General features: G+C 47.6%; 1 long non-coding RNA gene across 2 annotated transcripts in view; it reads left to right on the top strand.

Annotated features, from left to right (window-relative positions):
* The window catches only part of LOC113911898, a 323,720-nt gene that overhangs the window by 166,970 nt on the left and 133,724 nt on the right, over nucleotides 1-23,026 (top strand). For both annotated transcript variants that reach the window (XR_003516622.2, XR_003516623.2), the window contains exon 4: nucleotides 8,400-8,452. This is a non-coding gene — a long non-coding RNA (uncharacterized LOC113911898). The remainder of the gene's footprint in view (nucleotides 1-8,399; nucleotides 8,453-23,026) is intronic.

Here is a 23,026-nt window from a genome sequence, read left to right on the forward strand (position 1 = left end):
ATTTCGGTGCAAGTACTTTGGGAAGTGACCCCAGGATGCATGATGAGGGAGAAGGGTCAATAAAGAGTGAGTGAATGAGTGGGTTATCACTAGGGCAACTGGGGCTCAATCCCTTTGAAACCCTCTGAGGGGGGCACCTGGGTGGCTCAGCCGGTTAAGCAGCTGCCTTCGGTTCAGGTCATGACCCCAGGGTCCTGGGATTGAGCCCTGCATCGTGCTCCCTGCTCAGTGAGAGCCTGCTTTTCCCTGTCCCTCTGCCTGCCGCTCTGCCTACTTGTGCTTTCTCTGTCAAATAAATAAATAAATAAATAATCTTAAAAAGGAAAAAAAAAAAAAACCCTCTGAGGGGCTGTGGGAATGGGCCTTGGAATTTATCCCAAAGGGCAAAGAAGTGGAGGTGTTTATCGCTCAAAGTATGAACTCCTGGCACTTCCACCTTCCTCAGGAGGAGCCTCACGAGCTCCTGAAGACCCAGGATGACCTAGGAGCTGGTTCCAGGGCCCCCGTGGGAAGGTCAAAGGGACATGGGCAGGAAAGGCATTCGATGAGGCTGCTCACCAGGACCAAAGAGCCTGGGCCAGAAGTTTGGAGATTTAAGCACGTCAGCCTGAGGTGACCTTCTGTCCCACCGGCAGAAGTGGCCCCTTTCCTGTTCACTGTGACCAGACTTGTTCCTCTGGGGCTGAGCTTTTGCCTGGTCTCCTGATAGATACTCTGGTTCTTCCTGGCTGGGGGTCCAGTCTGGACTCCCCATTTCTCCTTTCGGGGAACTGCAGTCTTATCCCCAGCCCCTCACCCCGAGCGTTAGGTAAAAGTACTGTCCACTCTGGTCCAGCTCCCCACAGTTTTAGGGTCTTAGCAGGGAGATGCTGTCTGGGTGCTGGGCTTCCTCAGAGTCCTATTTCTATTGCTAGTTTTTGTCCTGGTCCCTTCACATGCAGAACACCCACGACACACCAGCAAGTCCACGTGACTGACGAGCTTGAACAAAGCCATGACGTCCTCATAAATAGCTGGGTACTGGCACAGGGGTGTATGTGTCACATCTTTGGCCATCTTTGAAGTTCTGTAAGGGGGGCGCAGAGGCAAAGAAATGAAAGATAATCTCAATGAGTAGGCTATGCGTGGCTGGCCATGGGAAGCAAAGGGCTGGGAGTCTGGAGACCTAGGTTCTAGTCCTGCATCTGTAAAGTTGTTTATTTTTATTTTATTTATTTATTTATTTATTTTCACATCCTTGTGCCTCGATTTCTTCTTTGGCCAGATGAGGATAATAACATACCAAGAGGCCCAACATCCTCCAGGTTTGCTGCAACAATAAAACGAGATAACCTCTCTCCCCAGGAAAGTGGTCCTTCCCTGATAGACTCGGGTAAAGCAAAGTTACTGCGAAGTTGATAATGGGATAGAAAAGTAATTGACCTCATTTGGAAGGAGGTTGTGGCAGGTGAGTGATCCAGGTGGCATGACACGTCTACATTGAATCTGTGAGGTTTCGAGGCAGGTGGAGGGAGGTCTGGGTCAGGTCGGGTTCAGAGCTTGGGGGGAGGAGGATCTGCCTTCAACGGGCGTGTGGCCTGTCAGTTCTTTGCTCATCTGCCTTTCCCGAACACTGCTCTACCTGCCGCTGCTGCCCTGGGGAGAGCTCCAGGGGACATCCCCCCAACCCTCCCAGGAAAAGGCACACACGGCACATCAATCATCTCTTTCTTTCTGACCTTGGCAAAGCCAAAGCCTTGATGTTCAGAGCAGTTTCTGTGCTCGACACTGGGTTTAGAGTCTGGGGCTGGTTGGAAGCCAGTGAAGGGAGGGTCCTTTCGGGAATGTAGTTTGTGAGTAACAGGCGTAAGCTGGTACTGCTCCTCCTTTCGCTTTCTGAGGTACCAGGAGGATCAGGCAGAAACCAGTCGGCTTTGACCTCATCATTTCATGCAGGCCCACTGTTTTTCAGAACCGGTAGAGGCTCATCCATCTGAATTAGTTCAAATTGATTAAAACAATTTACACCAGGTCTCTTTTTGATACATAATTTTTGTTTTAGCATCAACTTGAGAAACTACTTTGCGGACTGATGTGAAACATGGCCCTCCCGATATCTTCCCGGACAGACTGCTCATGTGCGAGTGGGGCTAAGTGACAAGTTGAGTGGAGCTCGCTTAGCTGGTCCATCTTGAGGAGCCCCTTCACGGAACTCCTTAACCTCCTGCGAAGATCCAGCCGGCCTGGGGCAGGCAAGTCCACAGTGGCCGGTCTGAAGGTCGTTCATGCAAATATCTGGCTCCCCACTTGCTGTTAGCTCCTCAGGGGCTGGACCTGCCCTTCTTTGTGTCCCGGGAATCCTGCGCAGCATCTGGCCGTGTCAGCACTGCTTGCATGTTAAGTGAGTCAAACCCTGCCTCTTGGCCCTGGAAACTGGAGGCCCCATGGAGAACCTGGGGGGAAGCCAGGTTGACAGCTGAGCAGCTCTCTCCCAGAAGCAGTCTTATAAATCTGTTCTCATTAGCAAGAGGCCCTGGGGGGGAGGGGATGAGAGTGAGTGGGTGTATGTATGTCGGAGTGCTGGGGAGAGCTTTGCCATTAACCTGTCAGCACCCCCTCTAATCTATGATGCCTTGCTTCTGCTTCTGGGCAGGCTGTTTGCAAGTGGTTGCTTTTCGGGGGGTTCTGGAGAAATCCTGATTCCGAACCCCAGTGTCCGGCGAACCCTCACAGTGCCCTGTCCAGAAAGTCATGCTTTCCCTGCTCAGTTACATTTTCAGGTGTGCTAATTGGCCTAGTCCTTTTTGTGTAAGGGATGGAGGAGGAGCTGAAAAGTTTTGCTTAGCTTTGGTGATGGGTTTCCTTTGTTCTGAGTGCTCCATCAGGGTCATGGCTGGCAGCCTCAGTTGCAGTCGACATTTAGCCCTTGGTCTTTAGGCTACAGCACTTTTATGCCAGACAAGTGAGAAGTTTTTAAAAACTGTGTCTCCATCCCATCCAGGAAATACAATTTATTGCCATGGACCCAGCATTCAGGACCTTGAAGGAATGAGGTCTCTAACTGGGGACCCTCTTGTTGGAGCCAGTGCAGGGCTCTGGGTCCCTCCCTTTGCATCCGCACGGCCAGCTGTTGGGCCTGAGGCATGAGCAGCCAGGGTTACCGGTTCCTCAGAGGTTCGGAGCCCACACCAGTGCCTACTGACAGCACCTCTGCCCGCCGTCGCAGTGGAACATGTGTGCATTCTCCTGATGGCCTAATTCTCTGTTTAAATTTGTATACCATTAAGATAGTAAAGTTATTTCCTTTGTTGAAGGCCACATAAAGCTAGTTTAGGCATGGAGGCAATAAGGGACACAAAGTCAAGAAAAAATACAAATGAAGGCCGGGTCTCAGGTGGGAGACACTACTAAAGGCTCTGCCTGAGCCTGAGCTTTTCGATTGGCTTATTAGCATCGTTATTGTTACGGTCTCAGCTTCAAAGTGTCATAAGCCCCATGCTTCCACGTTCATCCTCTGAAGATTTGTGTTAGCTGGAAAGACAGGTTTCAGCTCTTTTCTTTGGGGCCCAGATCTACACGCGTTCTCTGATTGGCTGCAGCTGCAGCTGCCAGACAGGTGAGGGAAGTGGGATGCAAAGAGTGTGCAAACCTCCAGGGGCCTGTTCTCGGAAGTGACGGCGGTGGAAGTGGCGGGCTCCTTCCAAAGTACCCTTGACTTTGTACAGTCACTGCCCGTGCTCCACTTGGAGCCCCTGATAGTTCCTCTGAGCAAGAGAATGAGCTCCTCACAAAATGCTCTGAGAATGTTATTGTTCTGGAAACAGCTTTGTTTGCCATCATTTGGAGAACAGCATTTTGGTTTTGAGGAGTATCCAGGCAGATTGTTCCTGCTGGGACCTACAAGTCGCAGAGGAGTAGGGGAGAAGAGTCCCCGCTGAAGACCTGGGCTCGGGTCATGCTCTACTGTCGCGCTGGCATCAAGTCACGCAGGAGTCAGGTTCACATCCAGGCCCCACCCCTAAAAAGGAAAAGAGACGATGTCTGCAAAAATGCTCTCTACAGTGCTGAGTGCATGGAAGACTCTCCATAAAATGTTCACTTTTATTTATTTTTTATTTTATTTTATTTTTTAAAAAGATTTTATTTATTTGACAGAGCGAGAGCACAAGCACTGGGAGGGACAAAAGGAGAGGGAGAAGCAGGCTCCCCGCTGAGCGAGGAGCCCGATGCGGGGCTCCATCCCAGGCCCCTGGGGTCGTGACCCGGGCCCCAGGCAGACATCGAACCACCTGAGCCACCCAGGCACCCCAAATGTTAGCTTTTATTATTATTGCCCCACTCATATAAATTGAAGTGAGTTGTTATATCTCTGCTTCTTGTAAAAGGAGGATAGCCATGCTTGCCTTATTGAGTCGTTTGTCTTAAGTGAACTAATGAAGTGAATGAAATAAGGCATGAAGTGAAATGAATGATAAGATATGTCAGGCATCGGCCTTCCCCAGGTGAATGGTGCAGCTTGCCTAAGAGTTGGCATGACCCACCGCGTAAATTATTGGAGTGGAAGAGAAATACACCATTTGATCAAGCCTCTTCTGCATTTTCCTCCAAAAACGTAACTCTTTGTCAATATAATTACCAGTGCTTAATTATGAGCTAAAACAAGGGGAAACGATACAGAACAATATTAAGAGAAGTTAAAATGTCTGTCTTCAAATTAAGTACCATTTCATCACATCCTCTTAGGCCATTAATTACCACTTTCCCCTCTTCTTGGTCTCCCTACTCAGCCTCAAGGAGAATACTTAACTTCCTTTTGGTGGTTCAAGTGTCAAAAATACCCTTAGCCTGGTGTATAGTTTTCTTTTAGAAAATCACATCTAACTCTTCTTCTGTGGCTCCCTCTAATAACCCTACTTAGGGTTTACCGGAGGAGGCAAAGTGTTAAGTGTTTCACCACTTCTGTAATTAGTTCTAGAGGGTGATAACAGCTCCTTCACAGAAATAAACCATTTTTTTTCAAAAAATTCCTCCAAGTTTTGCTCCTAGAAGGCCTTTCCTATCTGTCTTTCTCTCTAGCTATCTATCTAATCTGTAGAATCGTGCTAGAATATAATGTAACAACAACAGCAGCCAGTGTTTTTGTGGGCACTTACTCTTATTGGTAGGGACCTTTCTAAGTGCTTTACATGTTAAATCTTATTTAATTATCACAAAAACCCTGTGAGGTGAGTTGCTATTACCTCCTTTTTATAGATGGAGATATTGAGTATCTTAAAGTATCTTGTTCAGGGTCCTTAGACATTTTTCCTTTTTTTTTTTTTTTAAAGTAAGCTCTATGCCCATTGTGGGGCTTGAACTCATGACCCTGAGATCAGGAGTCGAATGCTCCTTGGACTGAACCAGCCTAGGAACCAGCCAAGTGCACCTAGAGAGCCAGGATTCAAATGTGGGCAGTGTCACTCAGAACCTGTCCTTCCCGCCAGGTGGCGCTGTCAGGCACTGTGCATGCCTGCAGACAAAAATAAATATGTTAGAGGCAGTCTGGAAAGATGCCCAAGACTTTAGAGCTGAGAAATGGCAGTCGAGCGCATGCCCCCATCTGCCTCCCAAATGTCAAGTGAGGTGGGAGATGTTGGATTCAAATCCAGCTTTTCCCAATCTGCAGTCGTGTGCTGTATCCCTTGTCTCTACCCCTGCCTTCCCTTGATCCCTCCCACTCTTATTGCAAAGACGGAAAAATCCCTCAAAGGCTGTTTTTGAGCTTATGACAAACCTCCCTCAGGCAACTTTTCTTTTCTGTCTTTACCACTGTATTCTTTACATTAGTGGAAATTTTGGAAAATCATGGGTTTCTGCTAATTGTAAAAGGGTTTTTTTTTTTCTTTTATAAGATGGTTGGTCCCAGAGACTTATGAAAGGGACCAATTTATTTATCTGCAGAATAGTTTACATATGAGAACAATACAGAAGAGCTTGAAAACAGTTATTCCATGAACACTAATTAAGAGATTTGTTTGTTTTCAAACAGCAGAAACCGATTCTGGCTGGTTTAAGCAAAAGAGGAATTTTTTGGAGGGATAATGGGGAGTCTCATGGCTCAAAGAAACAGGTTAAACAACCAAGACCCATAAAGGGGAAAAAACTGAGCTGTCTGGAGACCCCACATTAGTAGGATCTGAACCTCCTCCCCTGGTCACTGCCATTATGTGACTCAGTGCTTGAATTTCCCAGCTTGGCATCTGACTACTTCATAAGACAAATCCCCAGTTGGAAGAAAATGTGATTATCCATATTCATTCAGGGGTCCACAGACGGATCCAGCAGCCACGGCCAGGTGCCGTGGAGTCGAATCTCTGTGTTTCAGGACTGCTTCCATGGAAGGGAGAATCGTGAATCACTGCTCCTTGGTGTTTCGCCCCAGTGTGGTTTCTTAACACTGCCTCAGTGAGGAATTGCGTGTCCCAGGACACACAATCTATTGGAGAAGAAGAGTCAGAGAAGCTCATTGGAGCCCTAGAAACTCTTTTATGTCCTCTATCTCCCTGACACAACTCGTTATGCAGCCTGACAGCCCAGAAACCCAAGTGTGTTGAGCGGGCAGTATTGGCCACTGAATGTCCCCAGAGTCTCTTCAAGTAGTTTGGCAAGAAGGGGCCAGGGTCTCCTTTCCCCCATGCAGCAGGAGGAGCTGTGTGCGCCCAGCTTCCTTGGTCTCCATAGACTCTAGGTGCCAGGCAGCCAGTATTCCTGGTGACTCCTGAGAACAGCTGGTACCCAAGCTGAGAGCATTTGGTATCCAAACTCAGGCAGGTTTGCCTTACTTTCAAGGCCACTGTCATACTTGCCACATAAAAGGAGAACCCCAAGGTGTGGGGGTCCTTCTGCTGTGGTAATTCACAACCCAGCCCCTGCATGCCCCTGTGCAAGATGCTTAGAGCATGGAGGACCTGTGCAAATCTGGCCCCTTCTGCCCATGAGCTTCGGCCAGCACCAAGCAACACCAGCTGGGTGCTCACCCCAAGCCTTTTGCTTAAACCCAAGTCTTCAGGTAGTGTGATAAACTTAATCCAAGCTGGAGTGTGGGGGGATTATTAAAGGAAAGGGTCATCGGTAACTCTAGGTGACAGCAACTCTCGGTGCCAGGCAGAATCTGAGCCCTCAGTCTGGGAGGGTTTTAGGAGATATTGCAAAGGGATGGATCCAGGGCTCGGCAGCCAGTTTGGGGGCTTCCATGGGTGAGGGAGACTGCCATTCTTGCCCTACCTAGCTGTATCAGTCACTTAGTGCTTGATCTGGGGTAAATCACTTGACTTTAATTTCCTCATTATTATACAGAAGTGAAATAATATATACCCTATCTTGGAGAGTTGGTATGAAACAAAAAACAGAAATTAGGAGTATTATAAAATTCGAGGTCTTGTTGGTCTGGGGAAACTGAGCCCCAGAGCTATTCCTGAGGCTAGCTCTGAATGGGAGGAATGAATGCAGCCCCAGGCAAGCAGCAGTACGGATGGGGCACTGAGCTGCCCCACAGCCCTTTCGCTGGACTTTGTAGTTAAAGGTGATTGTGACTTCTTTCCTCAGGATCACAGATTTCTCTGAGCAGAACTGTAGCCATAATAACTTAGCAGGCTCCACTGGATCGATACCTCTGAAATCTAAGGGCCATTCAATTGCTAAAGGCTTTTTATTTTGTCTTTGTGTTTGGTATTAATGTTATCCCCATGGCATCTAAATGGCAGAGCTATTTATGGATTGGAAGTCAATCTGACAGTGTGGCTCCTGGCCATCCGTCATGGGCAGGAGAGAAAAATCCAGGTGAGCAAAACTTCTAGGGTAAGCAGGACAGATGGGGATATTTAATGCTTGCTGATGCCATGAATTCTACCTAATTTCTTTGTAAGCAACAGTAGCAAAGGGCGATAGTGAAAGAGCATCATTCTTTGAAAATGTTAGAGGTCAGGTACTAAATGTCGCACTTGAGTTACAACTTCTGCAGAATCTAAGTTACGGGAAAGACAATTCTGTGATGTGTATTGGTGCCTTTCAACCTTTTTAGAGGATGTGGACTCTTTTAATTGGGGGAAAAAAAGGGAAACTCGACATGGGAATAGCTAAGTTCTGAATGCTCACTGAGAAAATATATAAATAATATAAGGTACACTGTGTTCGGTAATAGTTTTCAATGACTTTGTAGTTAATTCGTTAAAACAGCATACTTGAAAAATGGTGCATATATGATTAAGATATACTTTTTCTACAGTTTATGGGCACAACACCTACGTGACCGCTGATGACGGTAACACACCTAATGCTTTTTGGGCATTACCATGTCCCAGGCGCCATTCTAAGACATTATCTTGCTTACTCCTCATGGCAACTCTGTGAGATGGGTAACAATCACTATTCCCATTTTACAGGTGAGGGAACCGAGGATCACAGATGTTAATGACTGCTCAAGGTCATTCAGCTGGTAAGTGATGGAATGAACACTCGTTCCTGAGTTGTCTAACACTGTTGTCCCTTCTTGTGCCATCATTAGCTGTGGTCTGTGAGACTCTCCCAGTGCAGAGCTTTCTAAGGAGCTGAAGTGCAGGAGGTGGGTGTGGCAGGGAAGAGCTCAAATGCTCTGGTGAGCTGTTTTTCAATAGGAGCAGGTGCCAACCTCTGTTGACTGCACATCCCACTTTATTCTCTTCTCCCATGCCTTCTCCTTTTTGTCTTCCATTCAGCTTTTACAAGTTCAGGTTCGGGAGGGAGTGAGCTGACTGGTCATAGTCAGGTGGTGGGGCGTGGAGAGTCGAGGGAGGGTCAGGGATTTGGATGGACTGTTTGGATGGAGTCTTATTCTTCACCATGCCTCTCCTTAAGGTTCCTGATGGAGGAAGGGTATTTGCAAGGAACGGTAGTCAAATGGGAAAGCATATCACTTTATTAGTGGTTTGGCAAGCTACTGATTATTCCAAAGGTAGGCAGGTCTTCTTTGGAAAAATCTGGTTTTGAAAATGTGAATTAGGACAGGAGGCCTAAGTTTGGCTTCTTACCCCCTATTTCTTGGATCTAGAATATAAAACATAGTGTATAAAATTCTGAGTGTTTTTTTTTAACCAACTCAGGAGGCAAGAATGGCTAGGTTGTCTTTGTATGTGGATATCTCTTGTATTTGTCTCTATTTTTTTCTGGCAATGGTGCTGCCATTTCTTTGGGGAAACTGCCTCTCTTCCGTTTCTTGCCATTCTGGTGGAGGCTGCATCCCTCTCCCACCATAGATGTGTTGACTGCGTAAGGAGTGTGGGTGTGGCTCAAGCAAGGCTAATCCAGACTAGGAGGGGGAGGTCTTCCTCCTTTTGCCTGTCATAATGGAAGTTGTGTAAGTTGGAGCCCTTAACCACTTCATAGGAGAAGACCATATACAGTAGGAAGGAAGTTGAAGACAACACATAGAAACACAGCTGATAGATGGAAGGGTTAGTGGGGTGGGGGGAGAGGGAGAGGGTGGGGGGAAGAAAGCTGGACTGGGAGTTAGAAAATCTGACCAGTGGTGACTCTCTGTAAGGCACTTAAAATGTTCTCGAAGCCTCATTTTTCCCATCTGGGGAGTGTGAAAGTGAGATTCAATAACCATTTGCTCCCCTCTGGCTCTTCACTGCAGAGCCTGTGAATACCCTCAGCAGTGGCCGCTTCTCTCCTTAGAGTCTTTGGTCCCGTGTGATGTGGCCTTAGCCTTCTTCTCAGATGCTTCCAACCTCATTTCCTCCCTTCTCCCCTCCTCTGCCAACTGCTTAGATGAAAGAACACCTGCTTGTTTCTGAACCAGGGGAATGAAAGGAAGGGTTTCTCTGCTATCGGAGCAAATACTGGGCTTGAGGTGCCGTGGGCTGGAGAGCGTTCAGTAGCTTCCATACCGTGCTGTCCTCTGGGCCCACTGTGGGACCACCTTGCCCTCAATGTGCCCAGGGCCCTTCCAGGCTGCCCTTGAAGAGTTATAATGACCCTCCATCTACTGAAATTCACTTTATTACAGTCCACATGGAGTAGGGTCCCAGGTTTTGATGGCCACTGCTTTTAAAAGTACCTTATAGTTTAAGTGTTCAAGCCGGGAGCTGAGTGGTTCAGTCTCTGGCCTTTGACCTCTTCCTGTGATCAGGAAGCAGGCCAGATTTCCCAGGAAAGATCTTGAGCCTCAGAGAAGTTGCAGAGGAATAAAGGGGCCTTTGGCTGAGGTGATCAAACGTGAATTTAGAGGGTCCATGTTGGTGGTGACCTTCGGTGGACATCTGGTGAAGGGAATACATCCTTGGGAGTTGGGCTGTAGTCACAGACCCCTTTTTCCCTCCTGAGTGTCGTTGGGCCGACTGTTCATTTAAACTCTGTGAGTCTCTACTTCCTTTGTAAGTTGGGACAATAGTTCCCATCTCCTGGGGGGGTTGTTGTGATGATTAAGTGAGATGATGTGTGTTGTGCCATGTTGCTGGCACTTTTCGCTGTCGTAGGGATGCCGTGAAGGCTGACCTGAAGGCCATTCGGTGATTGGGAAGGCCAGGCAGGACCGGGCTGACTGGATGGGGCTGACTGAGCAAACTCATGCACTTGGCGATCCAAAGAGGGGACCTGGCTCCCCCTCCTCGGTCCTTCTCACGCTCTGGAGGCTGGGTGTGCTGGACTCGCTGAAGTTGGGTTGGGTGGGCTTTGACGGAGATGTGCAGACCCCTGGGGTGGGGGGCTGACTTATCACTGCTTCCCTCTCTCCCCATGTCCCAGGGAGGGACAGCTACAGCCTCAGTACCCCCTTGCGCATCGCTCAAAGTCAGGTGGTGTTTTGGGACAAAGGCAGATGAGCACGTCTAAATATTTAACTGGCAGATCAATCTGTGGCGACAAGGAGCGGCATTAAAAAAAAAAAAAAGATGAGACATTCCAATGACGTCTTCATGACTGGCAGTATGCCACAGGGAGGTGGCCGGGCTCTGTCTAGGATATTTTGTTCTGATGCAGGTCAGAAGGGTGAGTGGTGAGTCAAACAACACCGGCCTAGAAGTCTTGCCCCTGGGTGATAACAAGGGCCAGAGCGCTCAGAGCCATGGAGAATGGGCAGACCTAGGACATTAATACCATGTAGCTCCAAAGCCGGAGCCGGCTCCGTAGCATGCAGAGCTCCTGTTATTGTTCATGTCCTGATGGAGTGTGCATAGAGAGGTGATGTCAGATGGGAAGAAGGAGGAATGACAAAGAATAAATCCCAATGAGTGTGTTTTACGTGCTTGGTGGGAGGTAATGCTGGGTTTGCTGGCAAGATGGTGGCTGTCTCTGTTCCAGTGGAGACTTGGTTGTGGCATCCCCAGTCTCGGGATGGTGGGTCTCACTGTGAAAGAGGCAGGGGGCATCTCCAGGCTGCATCAGGAGGTGATGTTGTAGAGAAATGATGGGGGCACTTTATTTTAGTGTAACGGCAGGTGAAGATGTGTCCTTCAGAAATGCAGTAGTGGATGACGCAGCACGGAAGGGCCAGGCTTGTCATCAACTCAGACTGTCATAACAAAGGCAGCAAGAGTAACGATGGAGAATACTTACGGAATGCCCACCGGGTGCTAGATCCTCTGCTAGGGAATTTATATACTTATTTATCCCTTGAAGTAACCCCGAGATAAACAAAATATGGGAGTGGATATAGGAATATATGCACACACACTCACACACTTATAACACAAACACAGAGACATATACATGCACACACACACACATATAAATACACATACACACATTTAGATAAACACACCTATACATATGTATGTAGATACGTAATTGCAAATCATTTAGTTTCTCTTTATTTTTTTAAAATTTGGAAGTGCTTATATCTGCTCATTTATATACTTAATTTTTTATAATACTCTCTAAGACTTCCTTCCTTTCTAGTGACACAAAATGTGTCTAATACTGACCTTATCAGGGAGAACTGCTGAGAACAGACCCTTGACCTGGAAGAGCTGCCTGTTCAGTTAGGGAAAGCCCTAAGCCATCCTCGTGAGGCAGCCCCACCGGCTGGTCACCGGGTAACTCACGTTCCTGCCGCGATGCCTGGCACGTCTTCTGTTCAAGTTGTGGGTGTTCAAGTTGTAGCAGCAGCAGCAGCCGTGGCTCACATGTGTACTGCTGCGTTGCTCCTTCCTTGTTCACCGCTGTCTTCAAGTCTTCAAGCAGTGCCTGGCATGGAGTAGACTCTCAGTAGGTCTTCACTGAATGAATGAATGAGGAGAGGTGGGTGTTTCCACCGGTGAGGGAGGGGAGTTGAGGTTCAACAAGTTCTAGGAAATCACAGAGCAGGTGTGTGGCAAAGTGAAGGTTCACATCTCATCCCCGGGTGAGTACCCTTGGCCACCAGGCCTCAATGGAAAGAGCAGATAGTTTTATCTTAGGCTGGTTTAGTACTCTTAGCATTACTGCCCTTGTTTTCTGTGAAATGAAATTCTCTTCATCTGTGAAATTCTTAGAAATGCTCCCGAGATACCGGGATTTCCTTCATGTGGTTTTCCTCCCTCCTTCTAAGCAAAGTACACAGTCAGCTTCTAAACCACATTAGAGGAGAGGCGGACCCCAATTTCCCATGGCATCACGTCTGCGTGTGCATGCACACGTGTGTGCACGTGTGTGATGTGCACAGGCACACTTGGGATGCTGAGCGGCTTGGTCTTGTTTGCTCCTAAGCATGTTAGCCCCACAATTGTGTAATTAGGTAGGATGCTAATGTTCTATGATTGGAAAATGTCACCCTGCGTGACTAATTTGCCAGCAGGGCCTAATTGAAGTTCGGCATCATCTGTGGCTCTCGTAAGTCTTTTTTCCGAGGTGTGGCTGCGGCAGCGAGCCAGGGCTGGGCGCTTGGCCGGCAATTTATTGCCCCTCGTCTCTCAACAGTTCCGAGGGTCAGATGGGAGATCAGCTGTGGTGGAAATGGGGCTGGCCATAAAGGAGAAATCCAGGGCTGGATTAACCCATGTGGCAGGTGGCACTCAATAAATAGCTAGGCTTTCTCCAGGGAGGACTTGTTTTTGAGTGAGGGGCTTCTTTTGTGTGGGTGCAGACAGCCAGAGCCACAGGCCTAGGGCAGCCTACGGCGGAGGGCAAGTCCTGGGGATTTGCTCCCATGGCGCTTCTGCCTTTGCAGTGGATGCACTGGGATGTTCTGGGGTTCTGGGGACCCGAGGCAGCATCCCTGTCCTGGGCTCTGGGCTCTGGCAGGGAACACCAAGAGGCACGTGAACAACTGGTAATACCATGGGATAGTTGCTTAGGTGTGGAGCAGGCAGGAAGTGCCCATTGCCTGGTCCTGTGATGTCATAATCTAAACCCTACTGGGTGCCCACCTTGTCCTGCTCTGATATCCCATATGTCCCTGTATCAGCCACAGGAATTCAGCATTTTGTTTTAATGATTTTTTTATGTGCATGTATCTTCCACTAGGCTGTGGACTCCTAGAGGCCGAGGGATACATGTAGATGAATCCTGTGCTCTCAGCACACATCATTGTGCTGGGCACAGAGTGGGTCTCCAGTTACTGTTTCCTGTTCCTTGAAGTCAGGGACGATTTTGTCTGGCTTCTTGACCTGGATCTTAGAGAATGAGTAGGAGCAGGAGGAAGGTAGGAGATAAGGGATCTGAGAGCTTCGCTGATCCAATAAATATTTATTGGGCGTCTCCTATGTACAAGACATTAACTAGATGCTGGGTATACAGTGATCAACAAACAGTCATGCTTTCTCTTCTTTGGAGGTTATATTCTAGTGGGGGAGTCAGACAGCCAATAAATAGACAAATAAGCCAACCCCCATGTTATAGATTTGATATAGCGTTACAGTGCAAGATGACAGTGGGTTCAAAGAGGACAGTGAGCGTGTGTGCAAGCATGAGCATGCACTAGGGATCAGGGAAGGCCTCTTGGAGGAGGTGGCATACAAGCTCACTCTTGAACAATGAGAAGGAGCTGCCCTGTGAGGAACGAGGGAAGAGCTTTATAGGCAGGGAACAGTCTGTGAGAAGAGTTTGCAACAGGAAAGAGGTTGACCTGTGTGAGGGCTTAAAAGAAAGGCCACAGTTTTTAGGTATTGACAGGGAAGAGGGCTGCACAAGATTGAGAGGCAGCAGGGACCAGCTGATGCAGGAGTTGCAGGGTCTGGGGAGGAATCTGGATTTTATTCCAAGTACAATGGGGTTTCATTAGTTAGTTGTAAACAGGGGACACCATGTGATATATGGTACTTGGTATATTGAAGGTACACGACTTTTGTACTAGCTCTAGAGAATGGGTCATGAAGTGGGCAGCCCAAGAATGGGACCAGAGATCCCAGTTAGGAAGCTCCTGGAGTAATCAGAGATGGTGAGGGTTATGGGGGGACGCTGAGGAGTCTTTTTTTTATAGGCAGTGGGAAGCCGGTGTAGGGTTTTGGCCAGCAGGGGAATAACTTGATGGGGTATATGTATTTTGTAAGGGTTGCTGTGGTGGCAGGTGGAGAGTAGATCAGAGAGGGAGGAAGACCAATTTCTTGTTAAGTTACAGGAACCATACTCTAAAGGGGATACAGACAAACTATAGCTGACCAGGATGGCCAGAAATTAGGGAAACATGTTGTATGTGTCCAACGGACTAAATGTTTGTGTCCTCCTAGAATTCGTATGTTGAAATCCTAATCCCCGATGTGATGGTATTAGGAAGTGGGGCCTTCGGGAGGAGATTAGGTCATGAAGGCAGAGCCATCATGTATGGGATTAGTGACCTTATTAGTGACCCCAGAGAGCTCTTTCTCCTCTTTCCACCATGTCAGGACACAGCAAAAAGAGGTCTGTTTGCAACTTGGAAGAAGGTGCTCACCAGAACCCAACTGTGCTGGCGCCCTGATCTGGGACTTAGAGCTTCCAGAACTATTAGAAATAAATTTCTGTTGTTTATAAGCCACTCAGTCTATGGTGCTTTGTTATAGGAGCCTGAGCTAAGACAGTGGCAGAGAGTCAAGGTACCCAGTTTTATTTACACGGAGAAACATATGGGGCAAGACAGCTGCTGCCTTCCGGTATGTATGGGAACAGTTGTTGTCTAGAAGGTGGAGTGGACGTCCAGTGGGTGGAAATTATGGGAAGCTCAATGTGTGGAAGGAAGCATTTTCTTACACTTAGTTATTTGACAACATACATACATAAATAAAATGACTTCTCCCCCAGCCCCCTACCACATCATGTGAAAACATAGGTGAGTTCTCACTGAATATGGAGGGCGTGTTCAGGGTGGTCTGCCTTCAAATTGATGCTGTGGGGTGTACTCATATCTCACTTTGAGGGTCTCCAGGACGTCTCAGAGAGCGTGTACTGCCCCCAAATGGGGGAACAAAGGACACCTGTGGGACTGGCACATGCAAACTGCAACGTTGGGGAGAAGACCTGTCTTGTGCACTCCCCTGTTTTCTGGATGAAAACAAAAATCAAAACACTCTTGTCTTGTCTAATCTTTCAGTTCAAGAAATGGGGCAGAACAGCCTAATCTGACTCAGAACTTTCTCTCGAGCTGCACACGAAAGGTTCCTTTTCCCCGTTTTTCCTCTGCTTTTCCCCTTGGACTCTTCGCACTTCCACACCCAGAAGAGCCCAAACTCTGGATCTAAACTAGGAGAAACTAAAATAAAAAATAAACACCCATGGAAAACCCAGCTGTCACCAGCCGTTCCCTCTCCGCAGGCGCCCCCCTAGTTCAGGAGGGGAGGCCCTAAGCTGATTTCAGATGTGGTCCGTGGCGTTATTATTCTGCTTCCTCTGATCCTTGCCTGCCTAAGCGGGCCCAGCTGTCACCCCACCCCCTTTACATCGGCTTCTGTATCACTTCCAGGCCAGTCTTTCCCAGTGTGATTTCTCCCCCTCATAATATTTAATTTCGATTCAAAGCCCCCCACCCCCACCCCCCTTCTTGCCCTTGCAAATCCTCTGATTCTGCAGACCAAGCTGGCTTTCCCTCTGATTTTCTTCTCCTTTTTTCATTATCAGTGAGTCAGATTAGGATCTGACAAGAGAGTGGAATGGAGTATTCCACCTTGGTTTCAAAACCTAAGGCGGATTATTGCTCCTGTTATAAATATAAAGGACATTTTAATTTGCTCGGAGCCAAGAACAAGCAAATCACCCAGCGTCAGGATTGAACAGGGCCAGCAGCTCCAGGCCCCTCCACCTGTTTTCTGCAGCTCTGGGAACAAGCATGATGGTGGGCTTTGGAAAAGCCTCTCCTCCCCTCCCCCAACCCTTCACCCCTCCCCCACTTGCACAGGAAGAAGCACTCCTCTCTGGGCCTGGGGGAACCACTTGGCCCTTGTCAGGCCCAGCAGACCCCCATGTGGTAATGCTCGGAACCAATACCAGCCTCCAAAGGGCTCAGAGGCTGGGCCAAAATGGAGGCCTGGGGGTGTGTTGATGTTCAAGTTAGGGGTCATATCCAGCCTGGAGACTCCCTTCTTGTCACTCCCAAAGCCTGCTCCCCCCACCCTCCCTCCCAGGGTCAAGCAAAGGCCAGCTCTAGGGAGTGTTCAGGTTCCTCAGGGGCACCAAGGGGTGGGTGGTAGGGCAGGCCTTTGGGATATAGAGCCCTAAGCCTGCATTTCCAGGCCTCGGACTGCTGGCTCAAAGAAATGTCCATCTGGTAGGATACTAAGAATGTGTATACCACCCCTTGGAGAGTTGGCTTCTCCTTAGAGGCAGAGTCTGAGGCGTATCCCTGCTCTGGAGACACGGGACTGCCCTTTCTTCCTCTGGGTGGAGCTATAGTTTGGGAGGTCCTTTGGTTTGGGGCAGTGGCAGCCTGGCCCCTCTTTGAAGCCCCTACAGCCATGTCTTAGCATGGCCTTCCTTATTTTAGTCTTATAGAGGTGTCTTGAAGGCAGGACCATGTCTCATATTGCATTATATCTCAGAAACCCCAGGTCCAGCCTCTTGCCCATGCGAGATGTTCATTTGGTACTTCTTCGGATGACCAAGGCAATATGGTGCAGGGGGGAGCCCGGGGCTGGCCCGCTGCAGAGCTCTAGGCTCCAGTCTGCTCCACAGTTTGCAGTATGTGAGCAGGACATGGTGTATTAGCTTCCCACAGCTACTGTAACAAAGTACCACAAAATCGGTGACTTAAAACCACAGAGATTTATTCTCTCACCCTTCTGGAGGCTCTGAAAGAGAATTTGTTCCCTCCCTCTCTCCCTGCTTCTGGTTGCTGGCGACCCTTGGTTCCTTGGCTTGCGTGGTCACACTGCCTTCTTACTGTGTATCTCAGGGTCCCTGTGTCTTCACATTGCCTTCTTCAAAGGGCACCAGTCACTGGATTTAGGGCCCACCCTCCTCCAGGTTGACTTCAGCTTAACTTGATCACATCTGCTAAACCTGTATTTCCAAATAAGGTCACAGTTACAGCTGAGAGGTTGGAGGTTGGTGAAGAGGTGGACAGGTTATTGTGGGGGACACAGTCCACTTCACCACGGAAAGCCACTTGACTTACGGAATGATGCCGGACCTCACGAGAAGGAATTTGCCACAGCGGAAGGGGAACCAAATTTAGAGAGAGAGGAGATTGGACCCCACTCCTAAGTTCTAGAAACCATGTTATCCTGACAAAATCCTTTCACCTTTGTGTGCCTCGGTTTCTTTGTTTGCAAAATGATTCCTGAGGCATCTCCCAGTTCAAACATTGCATGTTTTTAGATTTATTTTTGATTGAGCTGTTTTTTTGCCTTGAAGAGAAAGACAAAAGAAGAAAAAACAAGATGGGGTAGCTGGGTGGCTCAGTCGGTTAAGCGCCTCCTTTTGGTTCAGGTCCTGATCCCAGAGTCCTGGGATCGAGCCCCACGTGGGGCTCCTGGCTCAGCAGAGAGCCTGCTTCTCCCTCTCCTTCTGCCTCTTGCCCTGCTCATGCTCTCTCTCTCTATATATATCTCTGTGTCTCAAATGAATAAATAAAATCTTTTTTTTTTTAAAGAAGAAATAAGAAAACCGAGAAAGCACAGAAGTAGAAAAAAAGGGCAAAGGAAATAAACAAGGGAAGCAGAATGAGCAGGAGAAAGAAAGGACGAGGAGAAAAATGGAAGCAAGAGAAATAGTCAAACCAAAGGCAAAGGAGGAAGTTTGAGGTGGCAGGTCACGGAGTAGAAAATTGAGGCCTATTTGCCGGTGTGTGTGTGTGTGTGTGTGTGTGTGTGTGTGTGTGTGTGTGTGTGTGTGTGTGTGCATTTAACCTTGTTTGCTCATAATCTGACTGCAAAAAATATATATAGCTACATAATAAGGAGCAGAACATTTTCCTCTGTTGCATACAAACTCCTGCTTTATGAACCATTATCTCCCTGAAGCTATTAATTTAGAGCATATTGTGTAAGGGACTGCTGAGGCACGACCATAGGAAGGTGCTGTGTGTGTGTGTGTGTGTGTGTGTGTGTAAAGAGAGTGCCTTCTTTTTTTCCCCCTCCTTTAAATAAAGCAGTTTGCTGGTCAGGGAGAGAACGATTTTTCAGGTTCTGTAGGATCAGCCTGTTCTCAGCTGCCTCCCTCACGTTCCACCTGGAAAAGTGCAATGGGGAACAGCCATCCCTCGCCAGAGTCCTGTGGCTCTGTCCCTGTCTCCACTGATGACCTGGACACACACCCAGAGCCCTGTGCCCCAGAGTGGCCGCAGTCAGAACCACCTCCTCATCTCTCCATCTCTCTGTGACTTTCTCAAGGGTGGGAATCCTTGAGCTGAGATCCTACACAAAAAAATCTGCTCACTGGTAAGAAGCTACAGTCCTATCTTCTTAACTAGTGCTCTCAGTTTCCTGGGCACCGAGTTATGCCCCTCCATTCATGTTTGCCCTCCGAACTGTGTGGTTGCTGCCCTCCTCTTAATCGCTACTTGTAATTCAGGTGTAGCAGGCTGGGTTGCCACACTGAGCAAATAAGAATCCAGGATGCCTGTTCAATTAGAATTTTGGAGCGACAGTTTTTTTTTTTGTTTGTTTTTAAGTATAAATGTGTCCCAAATATTTCACAGGACACAGTGTTTTATACTAAAATAATTATTTGTTATGTATTGGAAATTCAAATTTAACGGGGCATCTGGTATTTTATGGCAGTCCTAGCGGCAGAGGAATGGATCACAAAAAGCCCCCCTTGCTCTTCTGGTCTTTATTCTCCTTGGGTCTTGAGGAGGCAAGTCATTCCACTATTGGCAGCCGCCTCTTCCCCACCCCCTCTGACATTTTCATATGATACATTAGTTCTTCTTGTTCTAGGTCAGTCCTGTTTGGAAGAAGGGGTCAGGTAAATGCCTCGAATAAATAAATAGTCTTGCCTGTCACCCAGATTAGCCCTTGGAAGGTGTCTCCTCTCTGCTGGGATTCATGAGCTGGTGTTCACGTAGAACTCCTTTTTCTCCCCCACACGCATCCTTTCATGGGTATTTATCTTTTGCCACCAGGACACCAGGCAGGGGGAACAGTGCAACATGAAATCCATCAAAATGGCAAACATTCCAGCAATCACACTTCTAGGAATCTGCCCCAAGGAAATAATCAGAGATGTGCACCGAGATTTATGTGCAGGGATGGGCATCACAGGGCTATTTATAATAGTGAAATATTGGAAACTCTCTAAGTGTCCAAAAAAAGAGAATGGTAAATTATGGGACATTCTTAGAGTGGAATATTATGTGACAACTAAAAATCGTGTTTGTAGAAAAATGTTTTATGACACAGCAGTATGAAAAATGTAGAGAAGTGGGGGGAAAAGTATACATGGCAGTGTGGTCCTAATACCCCCAGGGAAAAGTCTAGAAGGAAATTCACCGAAGTGTTTGGTGCTTGGCAGAGTGTGGGACCCAGCCTGCAGGACTACATGCAATTTGTTTCAGAATTTCTCCCTCTCCGGTGGTCAGGACTCGGTGGTTGAAAATCAGCATGGAATTGCAGTTTGGCCCACCTTTAGCTTTGGGGCATGACTTGTCTGTTGTTTTTCAGAGCTGGGCTAGGATGTGGGAGAGCAGGGGCTGAGATCAGGGCCTCTGTTCATCAGATCGTGTGTCCCACGGCTGAGGACACCTCTATCCCTGGACCAGGAACGCCCATACATGACTTGGCCTTCTCGCCGATCCATTTCAGTCCAGCCTTGTGCACTCCACAAGTTACCTGATGGTTAACTCCCTAACACCCAGATTCCATCAAAATCAGCTCCTGCCCACCATTCTTCTCTGCCTTCGTATTACCTTCAGCAGTGCTTCCCAATCTGCGGAGGATGCCCCGGAGAACTGGCTCTCTGGGTCTCTGTAACCCACAAGTGTTCCCAGCCCTGTCTGTATGCCTTTTGGTAAATGCTCTTATCGTCCATATAATACAAAACAAATTCATCTAAAAAGCCTTGTGTATGTAATACAGTTACACTTCTCTTATGTTTTCTCATCAACCAACTTAAAAAAAATATCAAATGGTGGCCAGTGAGACACAGAGAAATCATTTGCCTTTCAAATTGTGGTTGCTTAGCTGTGTTTCATGCATCTGAGGTAAAAATACGGACTTCACATTTTTTTGGACATTAGCGTTTTATTTATTCTGTGTGAATATTTGATTTTCACATGGCTTGTTTATAAAGAGTCTTTAAAATGGGGAGAGATTGTTGCCACTTGAATCATTTGGGAACTGTTGGCCGATAGAGCAAAATGAAGCTTCTAAGCAAGACCGGGTGTCCAGCAGCTGTTCGAACCTCATCACTCCACTGTCCTGCTTGTTGAGCTCTTTCCCGAAAATGCCATCTGCCTCCAAACTGGTCCTTTTTTGGTCATCTTTCTCCACTTTTCCACTCTCCAGTGTTTACTTCAGTCTTTAAGGTCGGCTCCAGACTCAGCACCCTCTCCAAAGACTTCCTGGTTGCCTGAATTAGAGGTGGCTTCTTGCTTTGTACCCTCCAGAACATCTTGCCCGCACCTCATTGCATGTTCTCACAGTCATTTGTTCATGCCTCTATCTCCTTCATGAATCTGTGGGCAGTTTGGGGGGAAGGTATATGATTTATGCCTTTTAAAAATTTTCCCAGCTCTGCACATGACTGGAAATGTCTGTTGATTGAAACAGTTACCTTGTCCCCAGCCCAAACAGAGATCCCAGCTCCAGGATTCTCAAACATTCGTCCCTGCATCCATCCATTCATTCAGCACCTCATTACTAAGAACCTGTGATGGGTCAGATACTATTCTAGGCACTAAGGACATCATGGGAACAAGACAGACAAAGGTCTGCTCTCAGGGAATGCTCACTCTAGTGGGGGAGATAGGTAATAAACAGTTAAACAGATAAAAAGAGAATCTTAGAACAAAACAGGGTAGTATCATTCGTTCCTTCCACAAATACTTATTGAGTACCTGTGACATGTTAGAGGTTATTCTGTTGCTGGGGATACAGAGGGAACAAAACAAAGATTCTGTTTTTGAGGACATTCTGATGACAGAAAAGGACCTGGTGGGCAGGGTGCGATATTAAGATGGTCCAGGCAGACATCCATAAGGGAGCTGCCTGGGACCTAAGGAATGAGGAGGCTGAAACTTGAATAAACAATTATTTTATAAATAATGAAGAGGAACCAGCCATGAATAGACCAGGGAAAGAATTGCTCTAGGCAGAGGGAAGACTAAGTGCAAAGGCTCTGAGGCAGGAATGAGTGTCACATGAGGAACACAAGGCAGACCAGTGTGTCTATAGTGGGGGTCAGAAGCCGTGATGAGAAAGGTGAGGGTGGGAAGTTCCCTTAGGGCCTTCCAGGTGGTGCTAAGTCATTTGGATTTTCTTTTCTTTTCTTAAGTGGGTGGGAAGCTATTGGTTTAGGATGAATAAATGTACATAATTTCTTGGGCCTTCCTCTGAAGATTTTTCACTTAGTGAATCTGGTGTAAAGCCTTGGAATCTGCAAAATGGTCCTCAGGTGGTTCTGGAGGGGGATGTCTGTGAATAATTCTTGGTGGTATATCTTAGAGAAACTACTAAGGCTTTAGTCAAAAGCCTGCCATTTAGAGTAGGAATCAGCATGGGAGGAGGCTTTGGGTCAAGTGCATGGCTGAACTCTAGGCTGAAGAATTGTGGCTTTCGGCAGCACCTTGGACCCCAGCTTTCCATTGGCTTAGCACTGAGACTCCTTTGTTCCTGTGTGGGCCCCCCCTCAAGCAACACAGGGGCCCACCTGGCTTAGGGAGCAGAGTTCTGAAGTTTATAGCATTTACCTTCTCTGAGTTCGGGTTTTCTAAAATGACTCTAAAATAAAATTAAGGAGTTGGATGAAATTTACTCTGAGAGTCTCCTCTCTAGAAATAAAGTAAAATGAAATTTCAGGTTATATTATTTCATCAAATCTTCATGATAATCTTATGAAGCAGGTAGGCCAGGCTTGTTATGCACAAAGGGCATTAATGATAGAGTTGCCTAGGGGTGCCTGGGTGGCTCAGTTGGTTAAGCGACTTGCCTTCGGCTCAGGTCATGATCCTGGAGTCCCAGGATCGAGTACCGCATCAGGCTCCCTGCTCAGCAGGGAGTCTGCTTCTCCCTCTGACCCCCCCCCCCCATGCTCTCTCTCTCTCTATCTCATTCTCTCTCTCAAATAAATAAAATCTTTAAAAAAAATGATAGAGTTGCCTAGAACCTTGGGTCCCCTGACCCACAGCTCTAGGCTCATCTGAGGCATCCAGAATCAGCACCTTACTCCATGTTCAATGCACACGGAAACCCCTGATTCCTAAAATCTTGTGGCTAAAGTACCCCCCAAATGTTGCTTGTTCTGTCCCTCTCTTGATGGCTAAGACTGCACGCAGGCAGGTGAAGAGCTACATTTCTTGTGCGAGGGCTGAGCTCTGGAGACCTGAGCTCCACCCTGCCTCTGCCCCTTACTAGCTGGGTGATTTTAGGCAAGTCTTCTCTCTCTGTGGGCCTGGGTTTGCTCCTCTGCAAAGTGAACCGGTGAGGTGAAGTGCCATTTCTGACCTTCCATGATTATTTAGTCACTCGCTTTACAGAGTCTGGGAAAT

The sequence above is a fragment of the Zalophus californianus genome, chromosome 12 (genome assembly GCF_009762305.2).
Source record: "Zalophus californianus isolate mZalCal1 chromosome 12, mZalCal1.pri.v2, whole genome shotgun sequence".
NCBI lineage: Eukaryota > Metazoa > Chordata > Mammalia > Carnivora > Otariidae > Zalophus > Zalophus californianus.